We start from the raw sequence: 17,209 nt of genomic DNA, 5'->3' as shown, positions 1-17,209 counted from the left end.
CTTTTGGACCCTGCAGTCCCCCAAAACACAGTTTGGAACCACTATTCTATTACTTGGTGGCCTTTGACATCACTTCAAGTGTTAATTCATGAATGTTTAGAGCAGTCCTCAAAGAACATTCCAGTACTAGTTCTTGATTGAGATTTCACATGCTGAAAGACACAGCAAAGATGCCTTTTACTATGAGTTGGCTTGTCTCCTTTCAATAAATTTTCCTGTTAGCAAATGGAACTCGGACACAATTACTTTTAAGCAAGGACTATGATTAGCCCTTCTCATTTTAACAAGGTACAAGATACAAGGGACCTTCAACCAACATCTAAAAATGTATTTCTACCATAGAGTCTACAGAATCCTGAAAACTTCAATAATCTGAAAAAGCAAGACCTGGAAAGGTTTCGCTTTCTGTGCTTGGTTACTACAATCTTGCCTCTAATCCACCTGGCTGTCTATAGTGAGCATGCCCTTCTTACTCTAATTTCCTCAGCAAGAGTAAAGCAAAAGAGTTAAGATTATGGACTTTGGAGCCAGATTCCCAGGGTTTTGTTTAAATCCCAATTCTACTGCTTTCTAGTTTTGAAGCCTTGGGTGAATTAATTAGGCTTTCTGAGACTCTGTATCCTAGCAGCAGAAATGGGGATAATAACGGTAACTCACCTTACAGGGAAATAATGAGGATTAAATGAGTTAGTATTTGTACAATGGGGCCTGGCATATGGTCTCTTCTGTCCACCTACTCTAAGACTCCTGCCTTTCCTTAAATCACTTTTTTTTCCTATTTCTCTGAATACAATGATTAATAAAAGAACTACTAATAAAAAAATTCAGCTATTCCCCACAGAAGTGACTGAGGGTAGACAGGTTAAGCAAGTGATGTCAAATATGGGGCAAAAGAGAGGTCAATTTAGAGAACCTCTGGCAGCTCTGTTTGGACAAACAGCCAGGAATCACCCCTGTCTCCCCAAAGGTTCTCATACTTTTGTTGTTTTTAAGATAGTCACTGTGAAAGATGGGAAAGCCTTCTCAAGGGAGCCTGAGGTTGCTCTTGGAGAGTTTTAGAAGCTCACAGCTTTGTCTTGAGGTTGAATTAACTGGATTTAATAGTAGGAATGAATTGATATTACAAATTCTTATTTCCCTAGAACCATGTACTTAAATCGTTAGTTTTATTTATGATTACAGTGAAAATTGCTCTTAGTTCATTTGATTGTTGCTGAGACAACTTTGTGAAGGACATTTAATCAAGCCAAGAGGTATTTAAAAAATATCTTTGGCAGCGAATGTTTCTTAAACCTTTACTGAGTAAAAGAGAAGCAGTATTTTTTTTCCCACAGAGATCTTTATACTTCAGGCAACAACTCTTGTATCCAGCATTAATGGAATGCAATAGAGGTTATCTCTAAGTGCCACTAAACCCCACAATTGTAATTCCCCAAAATATTTTATTTTCTAAATTAATTTCCTCTAGTCACAGTGTCACTGCTTGTTTCCTAAAATTCTTTCCTCAATATTAAATGAATTCTCTCCTTGCCCCCAAATATCTCACTATTGTCTACTTGAACAGATAATAAAAAGAACTCTTCTTTATGTATGTATAAACATGCACATACATATATATGTCTCATCCAATTTTCATATGAATTTTATCTGCTACTTAAATTTTTTTAAAAAACATTTACTATATGTGTTCTCTGCGTAGGATCCTTTGCTTAAGTTGGCAATTATCGTGGGAAAATAGGGGCTCATCTTGACAGACTACAATCAGAGCTCGTCTTAGCCCTCACACAGATTTATACACTTTAACAAAATGCTCCTTTGGAAGATTGCAGGAGAATTAACCATAATGTTTCCAAATTACTTTGGCAAAATTTGATGTTGTACAGCAAGATTTTAGAAAAACAAAAAATATTTTCTATTAATGTATTTTTGAAATACTCATATTTGTGCACCCTAATCTCTTGGCCCCTGGTGTTGTAGGAAGAAGAGAGCAGTAATTTTTCAGGGTCATGGAAAGCAGACCTCCTTAATTCCTGCTCCCCAAACAGGTCCCAAGAAGGTTTGGAAAAGAAGAAGAGATCCAGTATTATATTTTTGATTAATAACACAATAATATTCAAAAACAACCTAGACTGTAACTGAAGAGCTCCTGGCTTTGCGAATTAAGTAAATATTGTCCAGGCACCTGAGGAAAGTCTAGTGCTCCCACCCCCACCCCAGAATTGTTCCTTCTTGTGGTCATTTCTGGGGCTGAGTTCCTATACCACTCAACTTTCAATCCTTCTTTTTTTTTCCTTTCAGAATCAACCTCATGTGAAACAGAATCTCCTTTACTTGATTTTTTCAAAATCCAACCCCACAAAGGATATGTGGTCATGGCAGACTATTCCAAAAGCTGAGGGCTTTGAACTTGGTCTTTGGATAGCTCTGTTTCTTCTAAGTCCTTCAGCTGCAGAGCATTTCTCACTAGCCCTTTTCTCCTCAGTTTCCAGCCTCCTGCCGTAGAACACGGCCAGCTCTTTCCCACTTGCTCCCCATCATTTATTATGCAGAGCTCTTTAGGTCTCTGCACTCCACTCATGCTCTCATTCCATACCATTCCCAGAGCTCATCAAGTATTTTGCTAAATAAGATGATAATTACACACACACACACACACATCTCACACACACATGCGCACACACTCACACACACTCTTTCTCCTCCTAGCAGTTGTTTTCTCTACTCAGTGCCTTGGTTTCAGCAATTTTCAGTTGTTCTTGAAGAAGAGTCGGCCATTGACCCTCACTGCCCAGGAACAACTTCCCCTGGGCCTAAATTATAGTATTTGTTCGGGGTCCTGATGCCTGGTGGAGAAACCATTTGGTGTATTTTATACCTGTGCCATAAGGACCACGTGGGCGATCCAGATGCCACTTGCACATTTTCTGTAACTTTTAAGTGCCAGGTGTGGTGTTTTCTGTTTTTCAAAAGTCTGGGTTTTCAAGACTAGTATTTAAGAGACTCAACTTAGAATAAAGCTTACCATTTTCAACAGCACCGCCGTGTCACAGGTCCCTTCTATCAAAGGACCACTCCTCTCTCCCCCTTCATCTCAGACCACTGAATCAAAGCATGTTCCCAGACTTGAACCACACTATCCATTGACTTGACCTGGTTCTTCCCCGATCTGTATTCCTGGGCTTTGGCCTTAGGCCCGGGTTTGCTCAAGGCGTGTTCCTTGAAATACATGATTTGCTTATCTCCAGGCCCCCCTCCCCACATCTCCACCAGTCTTTCTCGTCACTCATTGACTAATTTCACACTTGACTAGAAGTCAAGCTGGACATCCCATTTGCTCACTCTCAACTCCCATAGCATCTCTGATTCCCAGACTCTAGACAGGGGGATAATAGGCCTGAGACCCCCTGGGAGTTCTGAGCCTCCAGGTAAATGCTGATGCCTTAGCTATAGCCTCAAGATCAGAAGAACTTGGCTTCTTATATGAAAGATTTATTTTGTGCAGAAAAATATGGCAATTAAATGTGTTAAAGTGAACAACAGCTTTTTCTACTCAGTTATACATCTCCATGAATGTATGACAATTAAAGTGCTAAGCATAATCATTTTTGTTAAATCAGTAATTCCTGCTTAAAATTAGGTAGTTTAAAATAGTAATTCTCAAATCTGTGTGCATGTCACAGTTATATGTTGAGTTCATAGTCAATAGATATTTATTGAATACCTTCTATGGGCCAAACACTGTTCTAGACACTGGGATTAGATCAATTTTAGTGATCCAAAACCCCAGTGAACAGAGACAAAAGCTAAACACTAAAATAGACTAATAAATAAGCAAACTATCAAGTAAATAGACAAGTTCCTCTGAATAATAAAAACTAAGTGATATAGTAGTAAAGAGAATGTGAGATGGAAATGGGAGAGGTATTTACCTATAATGGCATCTAATACCAGGCCATTTGGGTTAAATATAAGTAATGGAAAGGAGACAGCTGTGTGGAGAACTAGACAAAGAACGGGAAGAAACTGCAGGTGTGAGAGCCCAGATGTGGTAGAAAGCTTGGCAAGTTAGAGGAACAGGGGTAAGAACTTTGTCCTGGGCCATAAGGTATAAGATTAAAAAATTGGAAGAAGGTGAATTCAGAGAGATAGACAGGGGCCAGTCCCTTTAAAGCCTTATAGCCTTACAGTAAAGACTTTGAATATAATTATAAATTTAAAGGGAAGCCATTAGAGATTCTTAACTAGGGAAGTAACCTGGTCTGACTTGTGCTTTAGAAAGACAACTCTTGCTGCTTTGTGGTCTAAGAGCGGGACAGAGAGAGTGACAGGAAGACCAGTTGGCTGTTTCGGGTTCCAGGCAAAAGGTTTTAGTAGACAGGTCTGGGGGGGTACCTAGGATTAATAGGGAATAGTAATAATATTACATGGTAATATCATTGAACTAGTGGGGAATAATAATAATGACAGTGGTGGCAAGCCCTTTATAGAGCTTACGATGTTCCAAGCACTGTTCCAATTACTCTATCTATACATACACACACATACATACACAAGTATATGTACACACACATGCACATATATTACACACAATTTTAGTCTTCATAAAAACCCTGTGGAGTGAGGTAGATACGATTATCGTCCCCATTTTACAGATGAGGAAATTGAGCCCCAGAAAAGTTGAGTAACTGCCCAAGGTCACATAGTCAGTAAGTGTGAGAGTCAGAATTTGAACTTCAATATGGTTCCGTTATGCTATGCTGATAAGAAATGGTCAAGTAAGAATATATTTTATAGGTAAGACTTACTAAAATCACTGAAGGGTTGGATGTGGAATTTAAGAGAAAGTGAGAAATCAAGGGTGACTTTTAGGTTTTTGGCCTTAGCAACTGAGTATGGGGTTGTACCAAATTTCTGAGAGGGGCAAGGCTTGGAGGAGAGGTAACTTTGGGAAAGGAATGTACAATCATCAGTTTGTTTTGTCCATGTTGAGTTGGGATTCCTACTAAACATTCAAGTGATGACGTTTGGTGGGTAGCTGGATATCCAAGCCCAAGGTCAGAGCTAGAGAGATAGATTTGAGAGCCATCAGCAGATAGATGACATTCTATGCTGTGGGACTTAATAAGGCCACATCAGAAGCAAGTGTAAATGTGGACCTTAAGAGGGCAGAGGACAGAGCCCTGGGGTATCCCTCCATTAGAGGTCTGGCAGAGGAAGAAGGGCCAGCCAGTGAGACTGAGAGAGAGTAGTTAGTGAGGTAGGAGGGAAATCAGAAAGGTGAGGTGTCATAGAATCCTAAAGATGAAAGTGTTTCAAGGGCAACCTTGTCAAATGCTGCTAAGACAATAAGAAAGATGAAACTCAGAATTCCTCATTGGCTCTGGCAAGGGACAAGTTAGCTTAATTACAACAGTTTCTGATTGGAGTGAGTAGGAAGATACAGACAGCTCTTTTGAGACGTTTTCCTGTGAAGTGGAGCTGACGTGGAGAGAGTCATACCTGGAGAGAGACATAGTACAAGAGAAGCTTTTTTAGGAAAAACAGGTGATGTTAGGGCATGCCAGTGTGCCAGTGGGAGTGATCCGGGGCAAAGGGCGAAATCCATGATTCAGGAGAGAGAATATAAATGTAGGGGTGAAATCTGCAAGCAGACAAGAGAGATGAAACCCAGGCAGAAACAGAGCTTCTAAAACTTCAGATGCCTAGATGACAACCTGGGCATTCCAACTCTTTAAGTCTAAGATGGAGAATAAATGTCTGTGTTTCTATAAAACGCTGCAGGTGATTCAGATGCACATCCAAGAATGAGAAAAAAGGATACAGTTTTAGAATGATCTTTCAAGCTCTCCAAACACCTTAGGTCCAGTTCAGTACCAAGCCCAATAAGCTTTCACTGGTCTCAACCACTTTTTTTTTTTTTTTTTTTTTTTTTTTTTGTGAGGAGATCAGCCCTGAGCTAACATCCGCCAATCCTCCTCTTTTTTTGCTGAGGAAGACGGCCCTGGGCTAACATCGGTGCCCATCTTCCTCCACTTCACATGGGACGCCGCCACAGCATGGCTTACCAAGCAGTGCGGCGGTGCGCGCCCGGGATCCGAACCAGCGAACCCCGGGCCGCCGCAGCGGAGCGCGCGCACTTAACCGCTTGCGCCACCGGGCCGGCCCCTCAACCACTTTTTAATCTAACTTTTCTTTGCCCCAGTCTTGAGTAGAATTTTCCCTGAATCTTCAAACTTAGATGCAGAAGTCCTTCCCACATGTGCCCCGTGCCAGAGGACCTTTTGAGCCTGAGGAAAGCTTGTAATCAAAAGTGCTCTGAAGTGGCTTCTTCCCTGCCTTTGATGGCTCCCCTGACATGGCTGTGGGTATGATACGCCCAGGTTTGACTTGGGCTCTTTGCTGATGAAAGAAACAGTTTAATTTCTTAGCATTCCTGACTGGCTTTAAGTTCCTATCTCTCACTTTTATCCTCTCCTATCCTAAGACACTGTAAAAAGAAATTTAAAAAGTTATAAAGCAGCCTGCTGGTGGTAGTCTTAATGGAAATCCTTAACTGTTTCTGTCTAATCTTTAGATTCTGTGACAGTTTGTTGACAAGTAACTCCAGACATCCCTGATTTCAGATATCTGGTGTATATCTTTCTCCTGATTAATTTGTATCCAACTGTGTCTCACCTAGCAACAATCACTAAGCTAGTATGAGAGATAAAAATTCCTCTTTGGTAAAGGGCCTTAAAGTTAAAAAAAAAAAAAAATCCTATGTCAGTATATAAATTTGTACTAGCAATTTGCTGATTGTAAAAGTAGTAAATGGTCACATCATAGAAAATTAGGAAAATATAAGGAAATAGATAAATTATAATTACAACAATCAGAAATATCTGCTATTGACATTTTGGCATGTGTATTTCCAGTTATTTTTCCTCTGTTGTACTTAATCAAATAGGAAATCATAAAATATCACTTTATACAGTTTAGTAGCTTGCTCTTTCACATAATGTATCAGAAATATTTCCCCATGTTATTTAGTGTTCCTTAAAATATGATTTAATGGCTGTGTAGAAATTTATTGAATGGATGCTGAATACCGTTTATTTAATCCCTTTCTGTTGGTTACTTAGATTGTTGACACTTTTTCATTATTATAATATTGTGATGAGCATCCTGGTACATAAGCCTTTATACACATGTATTTTAGTAGAATATTTAAAATGTGGTCATTCTTTTTAAAAAGTTATGCAAGTAGGCAGTTAAATTTCTTCATATTCATTTAAGAATAAGTGGCTCTTTAAAATTAAGAATCCCAGAAATGATTCTGATGGGGACAGCCCAGTTAGAGAAGAGTACCCAAGCCACTGTCTAAGGAGCCACCATTGTTGCTTAATATAGGATAAAATGATAGAAGGGTCCATGGGCTGCTGGCACAGTTTCAAAATCTAAGTTCTTGGGAAAACTTTACAATGCAGGCAATCCTGCTATTCTTTCAACATATTCTATTTGTGATCACTCTTTCAATTGCAAGTCATAGAGGCTCTACTCAGACTAATTTAGCAAAAGAAAGAATAGTCATGTAAGTAGAAGCTGAGGTGTAACAATGGGTGAAGGCATGGATTAATGCAAGAGTTCAGACCATATCAGGGAGCTTTTTCTGTCTCTCAGCTCTGCTTTCCTCTAAGGTGGGTTCATTCCTAGGCAAGGTCTCTCTGTGTGTTGGCAAAGAGGGCAACCAGAAGATTCCAGGTTTGTATCCCACTGAATTAGCATTGCCAGTGAAAAAGTTGTTTCTTTTTCCTAGTAGTTCCATCCAAACTCCTAGACTCCAGAGAGGGATGCCATTGCCATATGCTCACACCTTGGCCATTGGAGGGTGGACCATCTCAACTGAAAGTCTCATCAATTCCATGATTTGGCAAAGTTCTTGTGTTTTAGTTATTTAAATGTCAGAATTGCTTTAATACCACTCGGAAAGGTAGGTTGCTACTTAGATATTATCTTTTCTTTTTCTTCTGTGTGTGTCTTCTTTCTTCTCTATCTCCCTCTCCTTCTCTCTCTCTCCACTCTCTCTATCTCTGTCTCTTCCCCACTCTTTCCCTTCTTTGCCATCTCTAGGCCTAGGCGTTACAAAGATCCATGGAGCATTTTCTCTGCCCTTGAGACACTCACATTGTTGGAAAGAAGACAAAAATATGCTAATTTAAACAATGAAAATAATACACATTAACATTTTTAAAAATTAAAAAGTATGTACAAGAGTCAATGGAGCACCAAGATAAGTACCTAACTGGATTCTTTTTGGAGAAGGCAAGGAGATAAGAAGGTGCCATGTGAACTGAGTCTTTGAGGTTTCATGCAAATTTTCCAAGCAAACAAGATGAAAGGCAGAGGGAGTTGACAGTATAAAAGCAGCAAAGCCTGAAATAGCCACAAGGAGCCATCAGGACACAGGCCTACGCAGACCGTGGGTACACACCGCCAGGAATTAGACTTGGTAATATAGACAGTGTCCTGTATGTGCGAGTGCAGGGAGCTACCCATCTATCCAACACATGTATATTAAGAGCTAACGATGTTTGTTTTTTAAATTCATGGAGTATCTACTCAAACCTCTAATCTGTTTGGAGATGTTCTTAACTAATAGTCTCTTGAAGTTCCTTAGTGCCCCGAAGGTGCAGCTCCTCCTGGGGCTTCAGTCCATCTTGACAGCATAAAATAACGTGACGAAACACACACGCCGAGTGGTGGTGCAAATGATCCCAAGCCACGGAGAGAATATTGATGGCTTAAAGCTTAGGCCCCCACTCACATTGGAAGAAACTCCTTTGGAGTGTAGAAAAATATGTGCATTCCATAAATTGAAGTTGTACCAATCACCAAAGCCTTTGATCAGCGCTCTCTGTCTTTCTGCCTGTCTCTTTACTATTGATGGGAGGTAACTGAACTTGTCTGCAGTTTCGGTTTCCCAATCACAGGCAACTGAGGATTCCTCTTACCTTGGGTTTTGTCAGAGTCTACATCACTGTTTTACAGCAGTCCTTTTGGCCTTCCCACTCCTAGAAGTGTGTTCAATCAAGACATAACCTTTTATGAGTTATGATCAACTGCTGAGGGGAAAGAAAAAGTCCTCAGTGTGAGGTAGGAGCTGAGGGTTAGGGGCCCTGAGACTGCATTGCATCACTGGGACCAGATTTGGGTGGAAGCTTGTTAGAAACACCTCAAATGTTAGAAAAAGCCAGTATGTCAAGAATTAATCTGCATAAATATGTTACTTGGCCCTGCTCAGATTTGTGTGGGAGCTTGTAAGAAAACCCCAGCTCTTAGAGAAAGCCAATGCATCAAGTGCTAATCTCCATAAATATTCTAAGAGCTATCAAGGAAGAAAAATGAACCATAGGACCAACATTAATTGTGCCCAGAGATAATTAGAACAAAGTTTTGTTAATTGTGTGTTGGTTTAATGTTATGTAGCTGTGGCCTTGTTTTTTTTCACAGAAAGTATAAATTTTGATGTCAGAAACTGAAAGCTGGCTGGCTTGATTAATCAAAAGACCTCAGTTTGCTTAGTTACAGCCAATTAGGCATTTTAATCTTTACTCTACAAAGTATGATTAAGCCTGGTATGTCATGAGTGTAATTAGAAAACAAAACCCCAAATCTTGGTTCTTTTTGCATAATGGATGTCTGAGTTGTCCTAGATGTGACATTTCTAAGTAACTCACCTGAGTGTCATGAATAAAAATTATAAGCTGTGATTCAAAAAGCAAGATGATTGATGAGCAGTCCCAGTTACAGAACCACGGCATTCTATAAACTCTAATAGCTTGCCAGAAGAAAACATTACACAGCCTTGGGGGGGAAAAAAAAGCGGCTCCAGAATGGGGTCCAGAAAAATGCCCTTGTTATATCAGTATTGCCTTTACATGCTGAGTCACCCTAATAATATGGTAATGCATAATATGGTCTCTCTCAAACTATGAAGTGTCACAAGGAATCCATTACTCTGATTTCTGATGGCAGCCTTTTGAGGGTGATCTAATCCATTAGCACTCAAATCAGCCCCAACCCTGGGGCCTCCCTACTTTGGGAAAGGGAAATATGCAGTTTTGCTTGATAACCAAAGCAGTATGACAGAGTACTATAATGGATCAGGGATTTTAAGGTTTGGACGTGGGAGAAGAGATTATAAATACAAGCTGTTATGGGTGTAAAAATCTCTACAGTATTAGTTTTGGTAATTAGTCCTATTTCAGAATTATCTAAGCAAGGTCTTTGTTTTTATTTGTGAATTTAACTTTTTAAATGTAAATGTCCTGGATATGCTCAATAGCATTCCTGGTTCTCTCTTTGGAACCCATTGGTTACAGTCCAGCCAGGGTAGGCTCAACCTCTCTTTCTGAGTTCAATGTTTACAAGTATTCAACTAATACAGTGGAGTGGGACTCTTCTAGAAACAAGTTTCCACTGTGCTTTTAAAGAAGATATGGCTTATAAAATATGCCTAATTGTTTTGAAAGGATGGTATCTGAACACAACGAAGGAAAAAGAAGAAATAACTTTTAAAACTATGAGGAACATGATCAGTTTGGGAATATTGGATCTTTTTTCTCAAGGCAGAGACTTTTTCTTCACTTTTGTCTTGTTTGTAGTCACATCCACAGGAGCTTTCTTAGGAACATGAAAAGCGCCTTTTCCTGTGACGTCATTATTGTTTTCTGCTTTTTGTGTGCCTAGGGCCAAAGTCAAATTGGTTTTGGTAATCTCATAAAATACCAAGATGGTCATGAATTCATTCTGAGGAGACTGCCTGCCTTACAGTGTAGTGACTTGGGGGAAGTAACTCTGTAGGTAATTCCAGCTTAAAATGAGAAGCAACTACAGGCAAACAGCATATGATGTGCAGATGTTTCTAAGTCCGTGTGATAAACAAGTTCTTTAGAAATCCAAATAACCAGAAATCTCCCTCCAGTCTAGTTTTATGAGAGAGAGACAAACAAGAAAACAAACAGGTTTTCTCCCCCCAAAGCAGTGTCTGGATATTTCCTGAGATGAATTTAAATTCTTGAGTGCAGACCCCATTTATAGCCTTGCCCAATCCTCAGTGTCCAAAAACTGATCCCAAGGGCCTCATCACAAAGGCATAAGAGCTTCATGGATCATTAGAAAGAATCCGTACCATGTTCATTATCAAGTAATTATTATAATGGATTTAACAATTATATATTGAATATAATAATAATATTATACAATTATATAATATTACAACCTCTTGATGCCAGCCAGATATAAATCTGGTAAATTCACTGGTAATACACTTTTGGGGAAAAATATAAAAAGATACTTATCTTATAATCTTATGTGCATCTTAAACTAGCTCAGCTTGCAAATCTGAAAAGAATTTTTCAAGAATATTTTCAGTAAAATGCATTCTAGGAGTAAATGTGTAGTGAAGAGATTCAAGTTTGGTCTGCTTAAAAAATTAATTTCTTCATTCCATATTCACTCATTGTAAAATAACAATTATCAAAGAGCTAGAAAAGAATTCTTTGTTCTTCCTCCTCTCCCATCACCCGGGCACCTTCACATTCTCTTTCGCTTGTTCACTGGCAAGTGCACGCACACACCCCCCACATGCGCCTGTGTTATACATGCCTGCACACCTCTGCATGCTGACTACAGGGGTATCTGAGATGGGACATTCTCTTAGTGAAGCACACAGGTGACTCGAGGACCGTGAGACATTTTGCTCCCAGACTTCTGGACTGTTTTCTTCATCCCTGGTCTTCATATTTCCTCACCTACCAGCTTCGTTTCTTTTTATCACCGGGGAGATGGAGAGGAGGAGGGGTCTCTTATCCCTCTAACTCACCATGTTTCTTTTTTCTGATTTCTCTGAATCCTTGTTGCTTTTGAGTTGGAATACCACGAATTCAGTGTGGCGTATGCCTTTTTCAGTCTATTTGAATTTTCCTTTCCTTCCACATAATGAATTGGTTATAATGAATCAGTCAATCACCTTATATTAATCTTTTAGGCTCTAAATTTGATTTGTTTGTGCCCAGGGATTGCTATCCACTTGCCACAGTGGAGGTGTGGGGAGGAGGGAGGGGAAAGGGCAACATGTTGTACCTGGGTCTATAGTCATTTCAGAAGCCAAGGCTTCCAAGAGGCCAGGTTCCACCTGGCCAAGGTATGCCTCTGTATTGGTGCCTTTCATCTTCAACTTTGCATGAAGGGTCTGAAGATGGGTCTCTTCTCACATAGCCTCTCCTTGGAGGCTGTCCAAAGAGCTTGTCACTCCACCTCCTAGACTCATATTTGGTCCCCAAACCTTACCTCTGAATGGCCAGTTTATGTTTTCTCCAGCTTCTTGCCAGTGAGGCTGTCAGCTGTGGCTGTTTCTCTGCCTCCCTGCCAACGCCCCTTTGCTGCTGGAGGGTGTGCTTCAGGGAGTCCTTAAAGCAATTCTTCTGCTCTCTCAGCAGGCAACAGTCCCTTTTATCTTCTCTCTGCAGCTATTCGGGTACCTGCTGCCAGCTTCTCGCTGCACATAACCAGCTGAGACAAATCATGTTGCAATGAGCTGCAAACTTAAATATCGCCAAAGTAGTTCCCCAAACCAGCCATTCATAAAGGGGCCCACTTTTCTCTGGAAGCCTCGCTTGCGTCATTGCATCAGGAAAAGTACAGAGAAAGGATCTGTAGAAAAGAATAAGTGTAGTGGGATCTGTTTTGGTGATATAAAAATAATTAAGTAATCATTACAGTCTAGCGTTATCTAAGTCAGCCCATAGACACTTGTCACCCTTCCCCTCCCTTCTCTGTATCTCTTGGGTATTCATTCAGGAGGCACCTATAAGGATGCCAAGGAATTGGGGAAAGGCTTAGGAAGCCCCCAAGCATTTCACTTCAGGGTGATTTAAGTTTGGGTAGCAAGTGTGTGTATCTCAGCACTGGGGCTAATTTCATAGCAGAAAGTATATACTAATCCTTCCTGAGGAATAAGAAGCAATTCTCACAAGACAGTGCATTGGCAACCCGGGGCAGGTGACAACTGGAGCTGGTGAAGGAATGCACTCTCTATATCCCCCAAAATACAACTCTGTGAATTCCTCCTTTTCTTTATCTGGGATTTAAGCTCCAAAAGAAATCAAGTGTCCTGTCATCTCTCACTAGTATGGGTTCGTGGAGGACAAAGACAGCGAGTTAGAATTTCACTGGAGTTCTTATTGGACAGAGCTCTCTGAGTTGAACTGTAGCCTTTGCTTAAATCTCGCAGCAGCGGACTCTGCATATGAATACAAAAGGCTTAAAACCAGAAGAGGCACCCCACTAAGTGATGGTAAACCAAGATAGTGGTCAGAGAACTAATCTGTTCTCCATTCTGAGGCTGCAGGGAATTGTACACTACCTGCAGAGGGAATCAGTTTATTTTAAAATTACACTTTATTATTAATCCTGATAAACCAAGAAATGACAAAGCTCAAGATAGACTCACCTATTTTGCGTCATTTCCAGTTTTAATTTATTCTACTATCAGTACATAAGTTAGCATATCGTAGTTTTAAATCAGCACTGCTGTGCAATGCTATTTAATGACTTTTAGGCAGTTAACTAATCCGTAGTTTGTCTTTTTTTTTAATTTTTTAACATCAAAATGAGAGCTTTTAAAAAAAAGTCAATATTAACTTCAAAGTTTATAATTATTATAGTTCTCTCATTTGATTTATGTGTCACAACATATTTAATTTTCTTTAGTTTAAGCATTGCCACCTGTATTTGAATTCACATTGAACATATGACAAATAAGAAACCATTTAACCACTGCTGATCCTCTGGATAGAAGTAACATGTCCCCATGAGACTGAATTTTTTGTTGTATGTGTGGGAAACACCTGTTAATTTACTTCGTCCATTTTGATCAAATGCTTTATAACTCACTTTTCACAAATAAATCCTTGGACAATGTGGCATCAGATATGAACTTCTGAAGGTGATGAAACATTCATGAAGTGGAGCTAATGCCTCACTTTTTACAGTTTTCATTTCCTTCTCGACCTTTCAATACAGAGAAATTAGAGAGGTTTTGGGAAGATGGAAGGTGGGGAGAGTTTAGTCAGCACCCACAGAAAGATAGATGGTATTTTGAGGGTAGCTGTCCCCTGCAGAGTCATTACAAATTCCAAAGACCAGCAAAACATTGTCATTACTCATTACCGCTGAGTTACATCTGGGGGTTCACCCTGGAGACAGCTCTAGATATGGTGTCAGTATTCTCTTTTCCTCTGGATGCCCGAGAAGGTCACCTCCCTTGGCTCTGCCAGAGGACAGCCTGTTTCTTAGAGAACATCTTGCCGAGAACCTCACCCCCAGCTCCTTTTGTAGAAACAGACGTGGAAATTGATTATCAAGCTACCTGAGGGGCGATCTCATGGCCAGCCTCCCTCCCTTCCCCTCTAACTCTGACATCACCAGCAACTCCCCCATTTCACTCATTTCCTCTTTTTTTCTCTCCGTCTCCCCACTCCAAGAGTCTAATATTAAAAGGCAAATCTCTTGGGATAACTAACACCTGAAGAAGAATTTCTTGACAAAGGCTGGTTGGATTTGCCTTTATCCATTACCCAGAGAAGTAAAGAGGGCTTGCCCTTTTTGGTTCTGGACTTTTCTGTACTTTGAAATGTTCCTAATGCTGAGGCAGTGCTATAGAAATGAGCACAGTTTGAACTCTTCAGTCCTGGGTTCAAATCATGCTCCCATCACTAACTTTGGGGAAGTTCATCAACACTTCTGAGCCTCAGTTCCCCATCTATAAAATGGATTTAATAGTACATATGCAAATAGATTAAATGAAAAAGTAATATTTTTAAATGCTAGCATAGGATGTGGCACAATAAGAGGCACTTCTTTCTTCCTTGTTAAACTGAATGGCAGAGTCTTAAGGGTTATCCCCTTTGAGTAAGACAAGGGATTCTTTTCGCCCAGCTTGTGGGAAAAATGACCTATTAAGAATGTTAACCTTGGTGCTGTGCTCTCTTAATGTCTCATCAGGCATCCGGATAAGGGGATAGCCCCACCATTAATTCCCAGGGGCTTAGTGAGCCTCCTTTCTGCTCCTTAGGCGATTTCATTGCTGCCACTGATTGCCAGGTTCCTTGCCTTACTGTAGCTGTCCAGGCTTCCTTTCATGTTAAGATGTCAGAGAAACCCCAGACAGGGCTTCTGGTCATCTTCCCCTCCTCCTGCTTCCCCCACCCTCGCAGGAGGGACCAGTCACCCCCAGCGTTCCAAGTTTTTCATGGGACTGTGGGAAGACTTCGCTGCTTTCCCAGAGCCCTCATGTCCTCAGGCCTGTGGGTGTGGGAGCACATCACTGGAGAGTTTCCTTCTCCTGTCTCCTGAGGACCGACAGCACAGCCTTTCTCCTGCCAGGTATCTGGCAGCTCAGACCAGCTCAGGCCCATTCCTACTCACCGCCCCCTCCAGGGCTTGTCCCTCTTGTGGGACCCCGGGCTCTAGGCCTTCTCCACTGTATTCCTAGTGATTATCCTGTGGCTCTGCCTCTGGAATCCTAGCCATGCTCTCTTACTCCTGAACTCACCTGGGCAGCCCTCCCTCAGCCCACAGTCCTGCATTCACCTCAGCTTGGCTGCTTTCCTAGATACTTATGCAAATATTCTATTCCTCTTCCCTGGAGCCCCTACCCCACCCTCAACTCTGTCCTCTTTGTTCCAGAAGGGCAGCAAGTCCTTGGCTGGGATGGGGCTTAGGAAGAGTCCCAGGACATTTTCACAATGCCCCTAGAATCATTTTCTCTGGTTTATACAAGAACTTTTTGTTTGTTTGTTTATATCAGAATAGCTAGATATTCTCAAAGTGTGGCTCTCTGAGGACACAGCATAGACTCTCAGGCTCTCCTCATTGGAAGAGAACATAGGGTCACTTTCAATTCCATCTGCCCATGTCAGGACACCCTCAGTGACAAGAAACTGCCTCCTTCCCGAAGTAGTGTAGTGCAGGCTTAGCGAAGAGCCTGAATTCAAATCCCGACTGCCACGCTAACCAGCTGCATGTCCTTGGACAAGTTACTTGAGTTTTCTAAGCTGTAGTTGTCCCATATTTAAATTAAGAAAAATGATATACCTAATACAGGGTTATTAGGAGGATGAAATGCCGTAGCAGTTAAAAAATCCTTAGCACAGAAGTTGGCACAAAAGAAGGATTCAATGAAATATTAGCTAAAACTTTATTTAGCTATCATCCATCCTCGAATGGCTCTCATCTTGTAGAATTACTTCTCTGAAGTCTGTCTCCCAGGAGTTCTAGCTACGAGTGCTGGTTCTGTCTCCTGAGGCCACGCAGAACAATTTAATTCCTGTGACCCGACGACCTGTCTCATCCAGAGAAAACTCTCACGGCCCCCCAAGGCTTTTCTCCTTTGGGCTAAATAGCCACAGTTTCTTGTGCTGTTGCTTTATGTGATATGGTTCAAGTCCCTCCACCCTCCTGATCCTTCTCACTGGTTGATGTCATATCTCCATATGCCTTGTGAGTGTGGAATCCAGCCAAACATAACTCCAGGTCCCATCTGAGCAGTGAAGGGCAGAGCAAAATCTTGTCCCTCTATCCCCTCTGCACATGCTGCTGAACTCTTAAAGCAGACCAGGCGTGTGGTCACACTCTTGACTCAGGCTGAGGCTGCCTACTCATGTCTGCCCTCCCTGAATCCTCTTTGCCATGTGCTGATGTCACGTCTTTTCCCCACCTTGTTCTTGCATGGTTGTTTTTGACTACAGTGCAGGGCAGTGTGTTGACTTCAGCTGAGTCTTACCTGGTTGGATGTATTCCACTGTCATCCACTGCTCCAGGCTCTCAGGGCCTTTCTGGATCCTGAGTCATTCTCCCACCATATGTGCTCTCCACCTTGCTCTGTGTCATCTCAGATGTGTTGAAAAGGTGACTCTTTCCACTAGGAAAATAAGAAACTTTTTGACCAGCAACATAGTTTTTACAGCTAAGTGAACTCCTCTGACAAGAAATTGCTCTTTTCTGAGCTCATTTCCCTCAGTTGTATAAGGAGGGGTTTGGGCAGATGGTCTGTAAGATTTCCTTCAGCTCTCTGCATCCATGTTATCACACCTCACTGTGCAGAAATGAATATCCTTATTGCCAATTGTGATTTACCAGCCTTAAAGCTAACATTGGCACGTTTTTA

At 41.1% G+C, this 17,209-nt stretch overlaps 1 protein-coding gene across 1 annotated transcript in view; it reads left to right on the top strand.

The window, feature by feature from the left end:
- The window catches only part of NCKAP5 (NCK associated protein 5), an 863,809-nt gene that overhangs the window by 638,991 nt on the left and 207,609 nt on the right, over nucleotides 1-17,209 (top strand). The window lies entirely within an intron of this gene.

Source organism: Diceros bicornis, chromosome 10, assembly GCF_020826845.1.
Source record: "Diceros bicornis minor isolate mBicDic1 chromosome 10, mDicBic1.mat.cur, whole genome shotgun sequence".
In the NCBI taxonomy this organism is placed as follows: domain Eukaryota; kingdom Metazoa; phylum Chordata; class Mammalia; order Perissodactyla; family Rhinocerotidae; genus Diceros; species Diceros bicornis.
This window is presented reverse-complemented; position numbering and strand designations above follow the sequence as displayed.